At 43.1% G+C, this 19,329-nt stretch overlaps 2 long non-coding RNA genes across 7 annotated transcripts; both read left to right on the top strand.

Moving 5' to 3' along the window:
* The first annotated feature begins 1,411 nt into the window (after positions 1-1,411).
* LOC148887629 (uncharacterized) lies at positions 1,412-13,629 on the top strand. The gene is made up of 4 exons (XR_016117496.1): positions 1,412-2,471; positions 5,324-5,439; positions 11,765-11,818; positions 13,560-13,629. It is a non-coding gene; the product is annotated as an uncharacterized LOC148887629 (long non-coding RNA).
* LOC148887630 (uncharacterized) lies at positions 13,627-19,257 on the top strand. 6 transcript variants are annotated; one of them, XR_016117500.1, is made up of 4 exons: positions 13,627-13,789; positions 13,866-13,923; positions 15,914-15,934; positions 18,275-19,257. It is a non-coding gene; the product is annotated as an uncharacterized LOC148887630 (long non-coding RNA). The 6 variants fall into 6 exon arrangements; XR_016117501.1 differs by having other exon boundaries at positions 13,627-13,776; XR_016117497.1 differs by lacking the exon at positions 15,914-15,934 and having other exon boundaries at positions 18,191-19,257.
* Positions 19,258-19,329: the final 72 nt, after the last annotated feature.

Genomic DNA, 19,329 nt, shown 5'->3' on the forward strand with positions numbered 1-19,329 from the left:
TTCCCAAAATACAACGCACACACTCGTACTTTCATCTTTGGGATGATGACGCACTTTTGGTGTCGCCCACACACAAACGCGCACGTCGTCTCACACTCCCAACCCATCCGCAGCCGAGATAAAAAGGAAAGAGGAGGCCTCCGGAGAGGCCAGCCCGCTAACTTCCTCGCAGCGTTGCGATTGCAGGCGGCTCCATCGCAAAATCGGCATTTCGACATTTGAGGAGGGACGCCGCGCATTGGGAGGCGAGTCGACGTCTCGGGTGCGTTGCATCAGGGAGAAAAAAGTTTGGAAATAATTGTATTTTAAAAAAGACGGTGAGTGCATTGTACACATTTTAACTCATTCAATGCCATTCCCGCATTTTTCAGGTTTTGGTTTTTCTTGCAGGGGGTGTTGATAAAGCGCTGGTCTGATTTATGCCGATGCTTTTCCCTTCCACAAGGGGGCATCTTTTCCCCTTGGTCCATATTGGCGCTCTGTTACAGCTTCAGCTGTTGTTAAAGCGCTATATAAACCAATATGTATGTATTGCATTGTATTTTGTACAGCCATCCCCATTTCAAGCTCAAATAACTTCAGACCCATATAACTTAGGAATTAACTTTTTTTTCCTGATGAAAGAAGAGAGTTTAAGGTTTCTAAAGCTGCATTAAATGTTTATGTAGTCCTAAAACTCAACAAAAACCCTGGCACTGGAAGGGACAGATTTTTTTGCACATTGTCTGGCAGTGAATGAGTTAAAATAAAAACATGAAAAATACATACTTAACATACGGAAGATAAGAGCAAATTGAAACATTTCATGTCAACATTTTTTTATGGAAATACATTTTTGAAACAAATCTTGTAACTTTTTTTTAAATGATTCTAAAATAATTTTACAACCCCAAAGAATAAATATAATTTGAGCTCAAAATGATAAACAAAATATTTTCTCTTGAATCATTATTTTTTTAATTAAAAATCATCCAATTAGAATATTTGGATTCTAAAATACTGTATGAGTGAGATGACATGCAAATTGATTATTAAAAAGGACGTTTGGGAATTTCTATTGACATTTGAGAAGAAATTTACGCCCTGCGAGTAGATGAAAATGTTTGATATGCTCTTTGGGGGGCAGAAAAAGGACTCCATTTTTGTTCCAACATCGCAGCCATTTTGAGGCCTTTTTATCAACGCCATCTTGACCATTTTATGAAAGGAAGCAGCCATAAGACATATTGTTGTATAATTCATCGTCACCCCCTGCCGTGGCCGCGCCGTGGCGTTCGCATCTCCATCGGACTTTCCTTTTGTTGCCGCCTGTTTGGAAATTGGAAATTTAAACATTCATCGGCCTTAACCAAGAACGGCAACGGAGGCGGGGAGGAGGTTAATAAAAGATGTCGCTGGCATGCTTGAAATGCCCCCCCCCCCCCCTCTCAAAAAAAAAGGCTCACATGTGCACAATAACAAGAATGGAATGACGCCTCCCAGTCCCGAGCGTTAACGTCTCCTGAAATACCTCGCACTGGAAACTCGGAAGCCGCGGACGGCGTTCCCCAGGGATCCTCTGCTGGTATCATTAGCGCGGCTCAAGTGGCGTACAAACTTCAGCAAAACGTCAAACGAGGAGGAAATGTGCTCACATTGCACCTCGTCCTCCTTTTTTTCTGATGCCTCTGCCATACTCCACTCCCAAATTAATATTCCTCCAAATAAAAGTCGGGGACAACTTGAAACTAGTGAGGAAAAGAAGAAAAAGAGTTGCTTGTCTGAAGTGGAGAACCACTTTTTTTTGTTATCAGCTCCATGTTGGAGTCTTCCAAATGATGAGGTCGGTGTTTGGCGTGCGCATACGTCGTGTACCTCAGCAAAAAAAAGAAGAAAAATCTTTTTTTTTGTCCCTCCGGAGGATATTTTGTCAGTGTTTCCGATTGTCATGCATGTACAGATGCAAACAAGCGCTCCCTGTTTTTTCAGTGAGGGCCATTCTGCAACTTGTCATTGCATTCCAAGTCATAGTGAATGAGTTAACATTTCTATTTTATTTGCACATTTTTGCCTGGTCCCTGTGAGATTCTATAAAGGGGCCACTTGGACCCTGTTATGGTGGCAGACTGCAGACTCACTTACTAATTCATACCAAACATGGTCCAAATGTACCATTTTGGCACTAAACACAGTTGTCCCAAATCTTGATCCTAAAGGGCCACCGTCCTTCCGGTCCTAGAACTCTCCCAGTTGCAACACACCCGAGGCAGAATTATCTGGGGGGGTTGCAGCTGCGAGGCAGGCAGCACGGTTACTTGCACATGCTCTTTTGCAATGCTAAAACACTTTAAAATGCTTTTGCTTTGCATCCAAACTTTGAGGTGAACGGAAGCGGTGAAAACCAACAAACCAGGATGGTGTTGACGCCATTGTTGATCGTCACGTGACCACAAACATGCACAGCGGCCCTGCAAACTTTGCAACAACAAGTGGTGAGTATAACTTTTTATCTTTCTAATTACAGTTACACTTTACCACAGTGCCTGTGGTAAAGTGCGATATAAATCAGGATGTATTGTATTAATCATTTGATTACATTCTGAATTCACAATTTTTATATCAATATCTCTGCTGGAATTATGAGTATACATTTCTCTTGGGATCACACATTTAAAAAAAAAAGCCCAAAATAAACCAAAAGCAATAAATAAAAAGTGAATAAAACAAAGGCCACAAAAATTCTACATGTGACAGCATTGATGAATAACAGAGCTACCCCCCAACCTGAACCCCCCCCCCCCCCCCCCCCAGCCCAAAATAAGAAATCAAAGTGTCGCTTGCACTCGAATCATTGCACTTCCTCCCTCCCGCTTGCTGGCGACAGCGCGTCACATCACGCTGCCTTTGATTGGACTCTTAAAATCATTGTCGCGCTCTGTGTGTCCCACTGAGTGCTGCATACTGTAAAGAAGACCCCCCCCCTCTCTCTCCTTTGCCCTCAACATACTCACTCACCATCATCATCATCACCCCTTGTCATGTTGTCAACCACCTTAGGGGTGATTTGATTAGCTTGGACTTAACAGAGCTAATTAAAACAAAGTATTTATAATATTGGCAAAAACGTCTTCATCAGCTGAAAATTAATCCAACAAGGAGACCACTTTAAGAGAATAAAGTCATGTTTTTATTAGATAAATATTGGGAGTGTCTGATTGCTATTTCTAGAAACTCATAACAAAACAAGAGAACAAATGTATTTTACTTGGAAAACTTAATATAGTCTAGGACCGGAATTGCCCTTCGACCCCTTACTAAAAACAGAACCAAAAGTAATGATAAAAAACTTTTATTAATCAAAATGTGTCAATTCCAGTGCCAGGGTTTTTTTCATTGTCACTCGAATTCCAGGACCCACAGAATATTTAGTTTTAGAGCTACATAAACATTCAATGCAGCATAAGTGACCTTAGACTCTCTTCTTTCATCAGAAAAAGAGTTAATTCCTAAATTATATGAGTCTGGGGTTATATGAGCATGAAATGAGGGCGACTGTACAAAATTCAATGTAATACATACATATTGGTTTATATCGTGCTTTAACAACCCTTATGGAAAGGGGAAAAAAGCATTGCCAGCGGTCTGGCCAGCACCCAAGCAAGAAAAAATAAAACCCGAACTAATTCGGCAATGGCGCTCTATGTCCTATTTTCAATTCCCAAATAAATGTATGAATGGCAGTGAATGAGTTCATACCAATCCTGCCCTTCATTATTTATTAGCCGGACACAAAAGACAAATGGGCGCACTAGAACCAAAATAGCCCGCTGCAATTTTCATCGCGCGTGTGTGTGTGTGTGTGTGTGTGTGTGTCCGTGCATGTGTGTCCCTCCGCGATGGCCCGCAGTCGTAAACGACAAGCGTGGCGAGCGTGGCTTTGATATGCCAATCATTCCACAGTTAATTTGTCTTCAGTCACCAGCGCTCACGGCGACCGTTGTGCAGTCATCAAGTCAAAAGACAAAGCAAAGGAACACAAAAGCAGGAGAGGACGCAAAAAGGAATAACAAAATTACAAAATCGCTCACTTTTTCTGAACAATCTTGTTACTTTGATATGTAGCCCGATGAGGGTTGACCTACAGGTCAAACGGGATGACTGCATGTGGACAACTGCAGAGGTCGCGTGAGAACTGCAATTATAAGTACAAGTTTGTCGCAGTTGAGGAATTGAAGTAAAACGTCAATGCAAATTGTAATTTTTGGAGTCTTTGACTGTGTTGCAAATGAAACGAAGCAGCTAAATGCTTTTGTGCAAATAAGGTAAAGTGGTGGTGCCTTCAAGTACCCGTCAAAATAACTCATTCACTGCCAGACTATGTGCAAAAATGTGTTATTGTCAATCGAATTCCAGGACCCACAGAATATTCAGTTTTAGGACTACATAAACATTCAATACAGCGTAAAAAACCTTAGTCTCTCTTCTTTTATCGGAAAAAAGAGTTAATTTCTAAATAATATAGGTCTGGAGTTATATGAGTTTGAAATGTGGGCCGCTGTCCAAAATACAATGCAATACATACATATTGGTTTATATCGCGCTTTAACATCTTCCTTTTCTCTTATGCTCTTCTGCCACCTGGTGGTTAGACTTACCCCCCCCCCCTCCCATCCTTGCCATACCCAGCCACCAACGTCTTCTTCCCACACTGCTTCTGTCTTGAGGAGATCCAAACTACATACACACTTACATCCTTTTCTTTGTGTGTGTGTGCGTTTGTGTTTTATCCACATGACAGCTGATACTTCTTTTAATGACCAACACAATTAACTTCCAAGTAACTAAATTGGGTCTCTTCAGTGTGTGTGTGTGTGTGTGTGTGTGTGTGTGTGTGTGTGTGTGTGTGTGTGTGTGTGTGTGTGTGTGTGTGTGTGTGGCCGTCATTAAAATGACGGCGGAAACGGCAGTAGCAGGCCCCCATTTGCATAATTGAGTAGAGTCGCATGCGTTTTTTTTAGACTCTGGAGACCGCAGGCGTCATCATGAAACGTCCTCCTCCTTCTTCTTCTTGGTCTTTTTTTTTTCGTGTGTTGCCACAACAAAGACCTTCAAATAATAAAAATACTGACAAATGTAACAGCCCACACAAATATCCCCCCTTAAACATCCCCCAACGCTGCCGTAGAATATGTTACGTGTCGATGTTTTTCAATAAGACCTTTCCTCTCCCAAAACTTGCACAGGGTGAAGTAACACGTGGTCCAATATGTGATGAGCTGTCGTCTCCTCGGCTACGCTAACCGAATATTTGCAAACACCCCCTCGCCCCCTTTTTTACCCCCAGCTCCGCCAGACGAGTGTTGGCATGTGAAATGATTGACATTGGATGAAAAGGATGAATCAAAAGTGAAGAAAGGAGCCCACCTGCTAGAATGGAGCATTGCACGCTGGCCCGCTTCAGTAAGTGTTTTTATTCAGTTTTTCAAAATGAATGTAGAAATATAAATAGTGAAAAAATATACGTTCCCAAAATGGATTTGTGATCATTTTCAGAAGTAGCAATAACAAATGCGCTCATTTAAAAAATATGTCGGCATATACTTATATTGTTTTTTTTTATTATATACGTTCCATACAATATTGTTCAAGTCATATTTTGCTGTTAAAAAAAATAATATGATTATAATATTAAAACTATTGACTGACGCCGCCTTCATGTAGTCAGGACGGTTTTATTTTTTTAATCCTCAAAGATTTTCCTCCGTAATTCATTCAAGTCAAGCAGTTTGACTCGCAATCGAAAATAATCTTCCTGGCCTGCGATGTTTATTGATCATAAAGCAAGTCGATGGGAAAAGTGTGACAAATGTCAAGCTGCAATTGGGGAAAATGAAAGCACTCCCCCTCCCCCCGAACCCCCTATTCGAAGGCCTCTACCAGAAGCCTGCCGGGGATGCGGCGTCTCCATGATCCGCTCTCGGTGAGATAGCATCTTTCTATCTGCCCCGCGGCATTACCTCTGTAGGCTGAGGTATTTATTATCGAGAGCGCCGATAAGAAGCCTTGGCGGCTCGCTCCGCTGCTAAACGGTCAGAGTCAGGCGCCGTGAGATTGTTTACGAGCGTGATAAGCCTCGGGACAAACGCTCAACCGATCGACACTTTAACAACTAAATTAATTACAGTGTTTGGCCTGCGACGGCTCACCTGCCCCATCGTGAAAAGGCTCCCCGAAATGACCCTGCGGCTGGGTTGCAAATAGACACTCGGAATGTGTCCTCTGTGTGTTGCTATGCAGAATTGGTGGCACATGACTCATTTGATGCCATTCCCAATTTTATTCGGGAAATTAAAAGTGTGACATTGAGCGCCAGTCCCAAATTTGTTCAGGTTTTTGTTATTGCAGGGGCTGCCAATAAAGCGCTGGCCAGACCTCTGGCAAGGTATTTTTCTCTTCCATGAGGGGGCAGCATTTACCTTTTGTCCATGTTAGCGCATTGTTACAGCTTCCGCTGTTGTTAAAGCGCTATACAAATCAATATGGATTGGATTGGATGTACCTTTATTTGTCTTGCAGTGGAGAAATTTACATCTCACAGCAGCAAAGTTATGACAGGAAGAGGAAAGGGAAGAAAGAAGTAGAAAAACAAAATACAGGAGCTGCTGGAAAGACAGCCACTCTCGTGGTGCCATCATGAAGTATTGTATTTTCTATATTGCCCCCATTTCAAGCTCATCTATCTCCAGACCCATATCATTTAGGAATTAACTCTTTTTTTCTGATGAAAGAAGATAGGCTAAGGTTGCTGATGCTGTATTGACTGTTTATGTAGTCCTAAAACTCAATATTCTGTGGGTCCTGGAATTCGAGTGACAATGACAAAAACCCTGGCCCTGGAGTGGACACTTTTTTGCACAGATGAAGCGATGGTTGCATCCAAAGCGAACGCGGACCACCGCCCTGAACGTTAGCGTAACCGACGTAAAAGGAGGCTAAATTCCACCCGGAGACGAATTCTGCATCAAAGCGCAACCTTTCAAAAATAAAACAACGCGGGCCGTGTTGTTGCTTGAAACACTTTGGGTGTTTTTTTTTTTTTTTTCTTGCTCCAGTCTCGTGCTACAAATCAGTACTGACACGGGCAATCAGAGCGTCCACAGCGGAGGAAAAAAAGGGCGGGTAGTGTTCAAACGCGGGTAGGGGGAGACTTGTCGGGCGCAAAGCGCACAATGCGGCTAATGGCCTCCCGTCTGAGCCTCCCACCCGGCGCGCTTAAAAAAAGAACTCTTTGGCTCTTTTATGTTGCCGCTCGCATTCGCTTTACTCTTTGGGACCGCCGTCCCAGATTTAAAAGCTAGTCACGTGCTGCCGGCCCTTTATTTTGCCGTAAACTCTTGCTTTTATTTTATTCCTTTTTTTTTTTTTTTTTTGCTTTTAATCTTTTCGCGTTCCTCGTGGGGACTTGTTGTCATCGGCGTGTTTTGGAACGAGTGGTGGGAGGTGTTAGCCACAAATGGAAGTTGAAATAGAAGGCGTTTTCGTTTGTTGGGTGGTTGCATAAGAATCTTCTTAACAACTTGTGTTTTATTTCCATCCCTTAGTCGTTTTCAAGGCTAAAATACGATATTGATAATAAATCTTCATAGAATACAAAATCACGCTAGACAGTTATCTGACTTAGACACAGATCACACACCCCCCCCTTAAAAAACTAAATAATTGAATATTTACTTTTGACTTGTTTAGCTTTTAATAAAATTCCACTTAGCTTATTTTTGACAGATTCTCGATATGCAACCTTAATTTCACCAGTGGAGGTCGAGGTGTATTTACGTTTTTTCCCCCCTTTTGCACCCCCACTTGTTTTTACACCGACCATCCTGCATCTGTTTCCCGCCCTCATGTTGCCCCCCCGCCCCTCGCTGTTTTACAGATCTCTTCCGCGATTACTTAGAACCCGCAAAGAGCTGAATAACTGATTAAAAAAAAGAATCTAAAAAACGAAAAGAGGCGCTCAGACGTGTGCGACGACTGGAATCTCTTGAAGTCAAGAAAGCAGCCAGGTGTCGAGTGTTTGGGAGAGCTTCCCGTTTGAAAGAACTTGCGAGAGGCGCGGAAAGACAACGAGAGAGAGAAAGCGGTCGCGTGAAGGAACGTTTGAGAACAATACGCCTGGCGTAAACAAGTCCTCACATCTCTCAAAAAGCGAGCGGCGGCCTTTAGAAAGTTTCCTTTTTCCGCGCCGCGCTCGTTAGCATGGCGAGCGCGTGTTCCTCGTCGCTCGGTTCCGTCCCCGCCATCGCGTTTTTTGCAATTTCTTTTACGCTTCGCGTGCGGTTCTGCCCTGACAACTTTGGTGTCATAAAACCGAAATAGTCTTTTTGAACTCATTCACTGCCATTCACGAATTTATTCGGGAATTGAAAATATGACGTAGAGCGCCATTCCCAAATTTGTTCGGGTTTTGTTTTTTCACGCTTGGGTGCCGATAAAGTGCTTGTTAGCCCTCTAGCAATGTTTTTCCCTTCCACATTTCCCTTTTTTCATGCGAGTACTTTATTCCAGCTTCAGATGTTGTTAGAGCTATATAAATCAATATGTATGTAATGTAATTTATACAGCTGCCCCCATTTCAATCTCATATAACTCCAGACCCATATAACGGATGAATTAACTCTTTTTTTCTAATGAAAGAAGAGAGTTTAAGGTTTCTTACATTGCATTGGATGCTTATGTAGTCCTAAAACCCAATATTCTGTGGGTCCTGGAATCCGAGTGACAATGACAAAAACCCTGGCACTGGAGTGGACGCATTTTTGCACATCGTCTGGCAGTGAATGAGTTTAAAAAAAAAAACGACAAAATGTCTCTCTTGCCTTGGACTTTGCTCACCACTTAGCTCAGTGTTAGCATTTCCAAAGAGACCGCTTTAGTGCTATGTTGGGGGGTGGGGGGTGGAATTCGTCCTTCCATCTGGCAGCAGCTCCGTGCACTTTTTATGTATTTTTTTGAGCGTGACTTTATGTGTTGGCAGCGCACTCGCTCTCCTTCCTACTGCCACCCCCAATGAAATCTCGACGCAGAGATGGCGGCTTCCTTTGCGCCGCGCGGACTCCATCTTGTGTGATCTCGCCGTGTTGTGTAACCCTTTCGCGCTCTTTTTTCTTTTTTTATTATTGAATTTTTTTTTTTTTCCTTTTTGAAATCCCGCCCTTGCTCTTTCCGTGAGTTACGTTTCGTATTGACTGCTCGGCGCTTAAAAAAAAAAAAAGGCAGAAAGGCCCGCGGCTTGCGGCTGGGTGGTGATGGCGAAGGGAGGGGTTGACTCCTGCCGCCCCCGTAGTGAAGCGGAGTTCCCGGCGCTCTCGCAAGTACACTTGCTCTTTTCTTCTTCTCTTGCCTCTTCTTTTCCCGCATTCCCGCACCCCATGCAAAGATCACCTTATGGAAGATTAAGACGTCGGAGCGCCATATTTGCACAAATAACCTTTGCCGCTTTGCCTCCTCATCAAAGCGGGCGAGCGCGGATGTCCCGCCGGAGAGCGCCGCGGTCACGGAGGCCTCGGTCCAAAGCTGCCAGGGAACAAACGGGACGGCTCAACGCACTTTCAGATCCCCTCTTGACTCACATTTGCCTTTTGTTTTTTTGCAACGCGATTTGGCGATCGATGCCGACTGTCATGGTACCAAAACCGCTGATATCGCACTCCTTGTCCTTGTGATCACCAGGCTGCAGGAGTTGGTGGTATCAGGGGAGAAGGTCCGCCAGGTGGTCCCCTCGTACTTCCAACACTTACCGAATGGCTATGTTGGCAAAGCGAAAATCAGAACCAGCGCTTTATTGGCACCCGAACAAAAAAAAAAAACATATCCCGAGCAAATTCGAGAATGATACTCGTAGTTTTACAGACGATGATGGCAAAAAAATGGAGACTGAGTTTGCCAAAATTAGAGACTCAAAGTCTTGCTGTATTATTCAAAACGGCGCCAAATCCAATTGCGCCCACCAAAGAATAGGTCATTAGGCGTATGCCCCGCCCCCCGTCCACCCCACACCCCCATCATAAACTCTTGAGCCCACCCCACCCTCTTCACTGCGTGATTCCTTCCCATCCAGTTTGGCTGTCAGAAGCTCAAAGACGCCAACCCTGGCGCGATATTGATCGGACACTCGATAAAAGGTCACGGGGGGTTGCGGGGAGGTCCATCTTTTGTTCCCCCCCTCCCCAATCATTTCCCATAAGACTCAATGGAGACATCTTGAGTGTCTTGCAAATGTCAGGGAATTTTTTTCCTCTCTCTTTTCTGGGGGAATTTATTAAGTATTTGCTAATTAGCTCCCTGAGGCGTGCACGCTAATTGAGAGCTGGCGAGCTTAAAAAAAAAAAAAGACAGCAACGCACAACTTGTACATAAATTAGCCAGGGGATTAAAAAAATAATAAATAAGCGACTGTTTAATTTAGATCCGCATCTCAGGCTTCCTCTTTTTTTTCGCCACCGTCTCAGCTCAGCGCAACCTGTCAAAAGCATCCGTCGTCAGCCTCCGCCGTTCGACAAAGTTTTGAAGCAATTAGCGCGGCTTTTTGCCGCAACCCAACTTTTTAGCGTTGCTAAAAAGTCTCCCCGCGCAATTAGCGCTTACCGCTATCTCAACCAGCCACTCCCAACACAAAAAGTGCTTTTGTCAAAAATTCTTGCGAGACAAAGGTGGGAAAGGTTGACTGCGGGTGGGCTGTTTCCTCAATTACCACCCCCCCACCTCCTTTTTTTGACACACCCCACCCTTCCTGTGATATATCGTGAAGCGAACGCAAAGTCTTCCAACCTCTTATAAATAGATCACATGGATCAAACTTGTTTTGTGGTTTTAATTTAAAGTGCGACATCAGTGCCGTCAAACTTTTTTTTTTTTTTTTTTTACGCAACCGCAGCCTAATTGCGAGCCTGGTTGCAGGTTTAATTTGTCTTTGTATGTTTTTTTGACAGTAAACATGCGTTGATATCGGGTTTATCTATTTGAACTGGCGTCACAAGTCGTGGGTTGACTCGGGGAAAGTTTTTATTCGAAAGGCTCACGCTCGGCAAGCAAATAGGTCAAAGTTTGTTAACGCGGGAAAAAAAACGTACAGGTTAAACCGCTCCGTGTTTCTTTTTAGGGCGCTCGTTGAACAATGTTGATAGATGACATTTTCAAGCAAGCTAATTATTGGAGTGCACGAAAGGATGTTTTTCTTGTTCGTTGGATTAGACGAAAGTTTTGTTCATCGAGGTCTCCGAATTTTAGTCCTTTTGTAAAAAAAAACTCGGATTGGTTGGTTTTTTTTTTTTGATTAAAGAATATATCTCACCTTATATAGTAAGACATCCATGTTTTTTTCTGAGAGCATTATTTGCATTTTTTTGCATTTGGAGCTATTTTCCATATTGAACTTTCCAACCTGAGCTCATTATCGGAGTGCATGACTGATAAATAAGATAAACAAGGGATCAAAAACTGCCCAAGAACTTTTTCATCAGATGACAAAAAGGAAAACAGTTTGGCTTGACTGTTTGTGGGGGAAAAACATTTTTTAAATCAAACAAGAACAAAGATGCAGATTCTGAATTAGGAGCTATTTTTTGTATGAAATGTTGTTTACTTATCTGACAAACAAATACAGTATATATATATATGCAGAGTTTATATCTTGGCATTTTTTTCACATTTCTAAAATAACCTTTATATAAAAAGGAAAAAAAGTGATTTTATATGCAGCTAATACCCCCCTCTTGTCTTTTTGCAGCTTTCTCGTCACAATCCCCTCGGACTTGGACCCACTTGGATCGATCGCCACTCGGTATTGACCTAACACCTGCCGAGGGCGAACGTTAAGCCGTCCTCGAGCCATGTGTCACTTTTTTTAAAGAAAGAAAGAGCTAGAAAAGTCCACCGCCTTTCATGTTTGTCAACACCGACCAATTTGCATCATGACCTTAAAAAAACAGACAAGGGCATAGCTGCTTTATGGCTGGTCTGTCGCCTAATTAGAGTGAAGCGAGAGGCCAAGGCTGCGATCGCCCTGCAGGAACGCGGTGTGATCGTCTCGACAAAAGCGCACCTTTGTCTAATGAAAGCCCTTCTTCCGTCTCCGTCTTGCGTTCCACACAAAGAAAGAAAGAAAGAAAGAAAGAAAGAAAGAAAACACCTTCCAGACGTCTCGCTAGACAAAAGCGGCGCGGTGTCACTTTGCCGCGCATGCAAATGACAGCGGTCTGTCACAATCGTTTATTGGAGGAGGTCGCGAGCTGGGTCGCCCGCTAGGCGGAAAGGCGCTCGTGGTTTCCCGTCGCTGCCGCGGAGAAACAAGGACACAGAAAAAAAGGAAGGAACAAAAAGAATAAGTTACGGAAACGTGAACATGTGCAGATTTCTCGCCGTTTGTCATAAAGGCCTTTGTACAATCCGGCAGAGGGCGCTGTAGTGGGGGAGAGCAATCTAAATTGTGTTGTGTTTGCTAGCAAAAGCGCCACCTCGTGCCTCTTCGTTTGTCGAACAATGAAAAGCACAAAGGCGTGAATTTAATCAATGAGCTACATTTGTTTCAAATGTATTTTTGCATCACTGTGACACAATGGTTCCCGGTTTTGTGGCCCAAACTCAAGTTCCCCACATTTTAAGCATTCTGATGAGGGGAAGGATTTCTGCACTAAAGTATGGAATTTGATTCCCCCTCCCCTGCGGAATGGTCCCTTTTTCCTGGTGTTGTCAAACAGAATGACTAAACGCGCCGGCTCTTACTAATTTATAAAGTGACGGGCGCGACGCGGTGTGATTGACAATGTGATAAGTGTTATTTGAATATGGCTGACATGAATTATGTAACTACAGGGGGAGGTGGGGGTCCCTCCCTCCGGCTTGCTGCCGTTCCTCCAAGATAACATCAGCGCTGTAGTGTGTATGGCACGCAGGGGCCACTTAAGCAAGAAGCTAGCAGCGACAAATGACACTCCAAATAAATACGACCACTCCATGCGCAAGCAGAAAGCATGAATTAGCGCCTTCTCATCCGTTTTTGGCTAGTTGGGACAAAAACATGGATATATGTCCCCAATGCATTAGTTTTAAAAAGTAAAAAAACAAAATACAGGAGCTGCTGTAAAGGCAGCCACTCTCGCGGCGCCATCTTGAAGTCAAAAGAACAAATAAATAAATAAATAAATATGACAACACAAAGTCACAGTCATTCAATTTTAAACACTTTCTGCACCCTCTTTGTTGCATGAAGCAGTTCTAGATGAAAGAGGAGAGGATCAAAGGGTCCTTTTCACCAGTGGATCAGGGTCGTCATGGTGGAATGTACACGTCTGTCACAAGCTAAATGTTGAATGCAGACACGAAGCTGTAGAATCCATTGAGGAAAAGAGATTGTTTCTCATCTCCTGTTACACGTAAATCCATTTCAATTCCAAGCCTCGACAGTTCCACATACGCATTGCCGCACTGCATCCCCCCATATAATTTCTTGTTGTTTTTTTTAATGGCTACAAGAGTTTTTTTTTATTACTGTGTTTTTTACCCCCTTCTTTTCCTTCTTGCAGCCCCGCCTCCCCAGCCTTTGTTGCCGACATCCACGCCTGCCTGCAGAGCCCCCGCTGTTGTCCCGTCGGCTCCGTGACAACATGTACGCAGAAACATTTGGAAACGGGGCCTCAAAGGCGACGCCTGACAGGCGGCCGTTTGAAAATGGCTGCAGCGGCGCCGGCGACAACAAGCTGCAAAAAAAGAAGAAGAAGAACCCCCGCCACCTCATAAAAGGTAAAAAAAAGAGGTAAGAATGTGAGTTTTGATGATCTGGAATTAGTTGGTTGTGCTTTTTTTTTTTATTTGCTGCCGGTGGTCTTCAGGGAGAAGATGGCCTCGTCTGAGGACCTCGCCAACGAGAGATGTGCGGCCATTTTTATGGTGAGTCATCAAACTTTACCTCAGCGGAATGCGGTGCCGATGATCCATCTCGTATGCAAGCTTCCAATTTGGTAGCAAAGGTGCAAAATCACAAATTTGGCCCTTTTACATGTCCAAAAGGAAAAAGTGCCACTTTCAAAACGATGCAAAAGGCTGAACGCAGCCGCAGGCCCCCTCTGACACGGCCCTGCACATGAACAGAAACACACATACACATGTGCCTTTTGACTTGTTAGCTTTGAAAGCGGTCGCGTGATGGGGGGACGTGGGTCATGTCAGTCTTCGAGTGATTTCTGCATTTTTTTTTGTTTTGTTTGGTTTCTCACACACACTCACGCGCACACACACAGAAAGCTCTCATGTGTTACAAACGTGTAGATGCAAGCAAACACATGCACATCCAAGCTGCAACAGACACATGGCTGCTGTTGAAAAGAAAGAGGCAACCCAAAAATAAATAAATACATAAATAATTAAAGTACTTAAATTATAACTGGATAAATAGATGAATAAGTACATGGATAAAAATAAATAACCAAAGAAATAAATACATGTGTCAATAGATACATGAATAAATAAATAAACAAATAAATAAATTACTGAATTAATTACGACATGGAAAAACAAACAGATAAAAATACATAAGTATATGTATAAATACATACACATAAATAAATACATAGATGAATACATAAATGAACACATACATAAATAATTAAAGTACTTATAACTGGATAAATAGATGAATAAACAAATGAATAAAAATAGATAAATAAATAATCAAAGAAACAAATACATCAATAAATTCATGCATCAATAGATACATAAATAAATACATAAATAAATACATTACTGAATAACTACATGGATTAAAAAAATAGATAATAAATGAACAAAAAAACAAATACACGAATAAATACATACATACATACACACATACACACACATACATACATACATACATACATACATACATACATACATACATACATACATACATACATACATACATACATACATACATACATACATACAACTGGAAGTTCTTATGGAAGCTTTTTCTTTGGCTTCCAGTGCCCTCTGGTGTTAAGAAAGCATTTGTCAGTTTCATCTGAATGGGAAATAGAAAATGTGGACATTTTTGTTGTTTCATTTTATTGTAATTTTTGTTTTGTTTTGCCGGGATTGATGTAATCTTGATTAGATTTGTTCTTCGTGTAGCGAGATAATAATAAAGGAAGAAAAGGAGTCACGGGTGTGAAATCGGATAAAAGTAGTGATTTAATTATAGGCGTGCTTAGTTTTACTTTCACTTGAATATTTACATGTAGTATTTGATTTAAAGATATAGTTAGATGGATGGTATGCTAGCTCGCGACAAGGATATTGTGTCCAAAGATTTTTTTGAAGAAAAAAAAAAATACACAAAATAAGTCACATTTAAATGGGGAAAATAAAAGGCCTAATTCATCAGCGCCAACCTAGAAAACGTGCCAAGAAAAATTATTTGTCATTTTATTTCATATTTTCTTTTTTTTTATTTCTGAAGCTAGCATGGTAAAAAGTTGAAGCATGAATAGTTAAAGCATTTATTATCAGGCTTAATGAAGTCAAGGCAGATGTTTTTCTTCTTCTTCTTTTTATTTCTTCGAGCGGCTGTTGCGGCGGCAGCAGCTGCTCGGGCTTCTTCTCGTTCTTGTTGCAGTCAGAAGCTCATTTCAAACAGCGAGGAACGCTCCGCTCCCCCTTAGGATGCCGCCTTCTAATGTCATCACTTCAACTTCTCTAATGCTGCGCCTTTATTTTATACGCGCGCCCGCTGTGAGACGAGGGCAGGAAAAAAAACGGATTCCAAATCATTCAAACACTTGCGTTGTGTTGAAAGACGACTCTTTCGCTTTGGAGTCTGATACTTTATTGTCATTTTGAATCGGGAGGTGGATGCTTATCGTGCATTATTAATGCTCAAATGTCTTTTTTTGCAATACAGGGGAGGAGAAAACAGTTTAAGGTATGTTTGCGCACATCAAGTGGATGTCTGATTAGGTTACAGGTATACAATTGTGATGACATTTAAGTCTTGTTTTTTGTGGGGAGAAGGTGTTGGAATATGGTATACTAGTAGTATTTATTTATGATTTAGGGGGGGAAGATAAATTCTGTCCAAACGTCATTATATTAAGTTGACATTTCATTTATATGTATGTATTGCATTGTATTTTGGACATCCGCCCTCATTTCAAGTTCATCTATCTCCAGACCCATATCATTTAGGAATTAATTATTTTTTTCGGATGAAAGACGAGACTCTAAGGTTTCTGACGCTGCATTGAATGTTTACGTCGTCCTAATACTCAATATTCTGTGAAGCAGAATTCGAGTGACAATGACAAAAACCCTGGCACTGGAGTGGACACATTTTTGCACATTGTCTGGCAGTCAATAAGTTAATTTGGGGAGGATGGAAGTGTCGGGTGTCCCCGCTGCTTCACCGTACCTGCCGGGACAAGATGACGTGCGTCCTCTAAATAAAATTCAAATGGCCTCTGGCTGTTAAAATTTAAAAAAATTACTTTCATGTTGCTAAGCAAAAAAAAGTGCATGCAGTCAATCAAAGTAAGTCCCCCTCATCACCGACCGACCCCCTGTTTCCTTTAAACGGATCTAGTTCATCATGAGCATAATTTACCAGGGGTGGGAGTGGTTGGCAGGTGGGCAACGCGATCAATAATTGATAGGTGGTTCAATGAGGGAAAAAAAGGAGTTGATTTTTTTTTCCCGCCTCCCCTGCGGTGCGCTTGTCACTTGCTGTTGTCAGAACACATTTGCTTTGATGACAAATTTGAAGATGCGAACAAGGGCGTCACATGTGATTAGAGAGCTGAAAGGTAGGCGGCGTGCAAGGGAAGGATTGATGGAGGGGGGGGGGGGGCAGATTGAGGGCTTTGGAGGACCCACTGGGCTAAACTAAGAGGTGAGGTTTCATCATGTGTCTGTAAACAATGTGCTTTGTTTGAAAGGCACCTGGATGGTGAAAAGTTGGTGGCCGAAGAACCCAAAGTGTGTCATTGTCATCCAAGCAATGAAATTCAGCTGTGTGACCAACAATTGCCCATTGAAACTTTTCCTCACTTGTTGAATTTGCCGTTATTAGTCTCGTAGTGGAGAAATGTACATTTCGCATTGATACAAGCTAACCTTTGACCTTTCAATGCCCGCTTTAATGCCTATTGAAGGCTTTCTTATCATGAGTTTCCAAGTCATGTGACGCGCTACACTTGCAAAGAACGAGAGGCTCGCCGGTGAACACCAAAACAGCCGTGGGAGTATTTTTAATGGTGTTTTTCACATTTTCCAAGAGCTGCACTGAGCATAATTGACAGCTGCATGCATTCGCCGGCGCCGTCCAAGCGCCTCGCGCCCGCTCTTCCAACAAACCTCTTCCTCTTTTAATTATCCCCCCAGCAGAAGAAAAGATGGAGCACATCAGACACATGGCGGCAAATCCGGAGGCCCTGGCGTAGGCTCACAGCGCCGCCGCCGCCTACCCTTCCCGATAGTTTCCGACGCTGGCAGTGACAAGAGAGGTGGCGGTACGCCTGCAGATTGGGCGACAAAGAAGGGCGAGGATGAGATCGCCGGCTCCTCAGTTGGGAAGGCAGTTTTGTTTTTTTGGGGGGGTGATTTTCTTTCTCCCTCCCGCTGCCAAATTGAGCCGACTCCTTGTGCAGGGAAGCCATTGTTTACACCTCAGCGTCGTGCTGCTTTTGATAGCCGAGAGGAGCTGCTTTCTTATCTCGCACGGCAATGTTTTTGGCGGTGACACTTGTTCTATATGGCGGGGTCACCCCCGCGTGTCTGTTTTTGGATTCTGCGAAATCGTACATCACGAACGCCCGTCTCATTGTCGGGATGCTGATTGAGGGAAAAGTGGCCTGCAAGGCCAAGTTTGGATGCTTGTTATTGGCTATGGGCTAAGTTCTGGGGGGGCAGTTAGTTGGTCGCGTATTGCGTTATCCAGCCCGGGTTTTTTTGGATTGGATTAGACTTTATTAGTCTCGCAATGGAGACATTGCACAGCGGCAAAATGATGAAAGTAAGTGCAATGGAAAGGAAGAAGTAGAAAAACAAAGTGCAGGAGCTACTGTAATGGCAGCCACTCTCGCGGTGCCATCTTGAAGCCAAAACAACAACAAAAAACAAATTAATGTGACAACATAAAAGACACAGACAGTCATTCAATCTCAATCGTGTTTTTTTTTTCCAGTCGCCGACACTTTGGGCAGAAATGAACCCCCCCCCCCCCCGAAACCCTGTTCTCCTTTCCCCCCCTGTCTTCCGTCGTCCTCAGATGAAGAGTGTGATGCTGCACAGCGGAGGGCTTTCTTCTTCGCCTCCGAGGGGGAAGAATCAAGAAGGCAACGCGCTACATGATGTTATATCGCCCAATCCAAATCCAAAAGTCAGGTTTGGTCGAACAACATGAAGGCAATGATTTCATTTTTGTAATGACACTTTGGAAATGGACAACCTTTGAACAAAGATGCGTCTTCTTGAGACTTTTTGCATACCTCTGCTCCTGGCGGCCTTCGCAATTAAATTTTACCACGTGAAGTTGAGCAAGTTTTTTGTCTTTTTTCTGCTGTGCATCATTTGTCCGAAGAGATGTCGCTTTCTACTTGGCGTTCCAGGTCAGACGCCTGCAAATCCCGCCATCGCTGGGCCACGAAGGCTCCATCTGGGTCAACGACGGTCACTGTGAGCGGCTTACGAGAAGGCCAACTTGGAGCCGGATGGGCGTCATCGCCTGCATCCGCTCTTGCCTGCCGTTCCCACCGGCATGTCAATCAACTTGACAGCTCCAGTTCCCCCCCCCCCCCCCCATCCCTGCATACACTGCACCCCCGTGTAACGCCGCTCACCTTGCACATCAATCAAAATGGATGTCAATCAGCCCGGCTTTTGATTCAATTTAGAGTTCCGCTAGCAGGTCGCGGCATGAAAGGCTCTGCCTGCGAGGCCCACAAAGGAGAAGCAGTCAACCTTTAAAAAAAAAAAAAAAAAACATCCGACCCCAGAAGATTCGCCGCCTTCATTTAAATTCCGCTAATCACACGAATGGCTTCTGGCGCTTTCAGGCAGTGACGTAGAAATGTTTTATCCAAAAATAAAAAATAAAATAAATGAATACATCAATCTAATCTCATGTCACGCCCCTGAAAGGCCCTCTGGCTTTCAAAGTGGAAGATCATCCATCTAAGGGGGCACCCCCCCCCCCCCCCCACTCCCAACTTGTATATACGGCTATGGTGTTTTTGTGCTAACTTAATCTCATGAGGGAGTTTTAAGAGATGGCTTAATACTGAGTATATATATATATATATATATATATATATATATATATAT

This window comes from Hippocampus bargibanti, linkage group LG15 (genome assembly GCF_051943395.1).
Source record: "Hippocampus bargibanti isolate YZ-2025 linkage group LG15, ASM5194339v1, whole genome shotgun sequence".
NCBI classification, from domain to species: Eukaryota; Metazoa; Chordata; class Actinopteri; order Syngnathiformes; family Syngnathidae; genus Hippocampus; species Hippocampus bargibanti.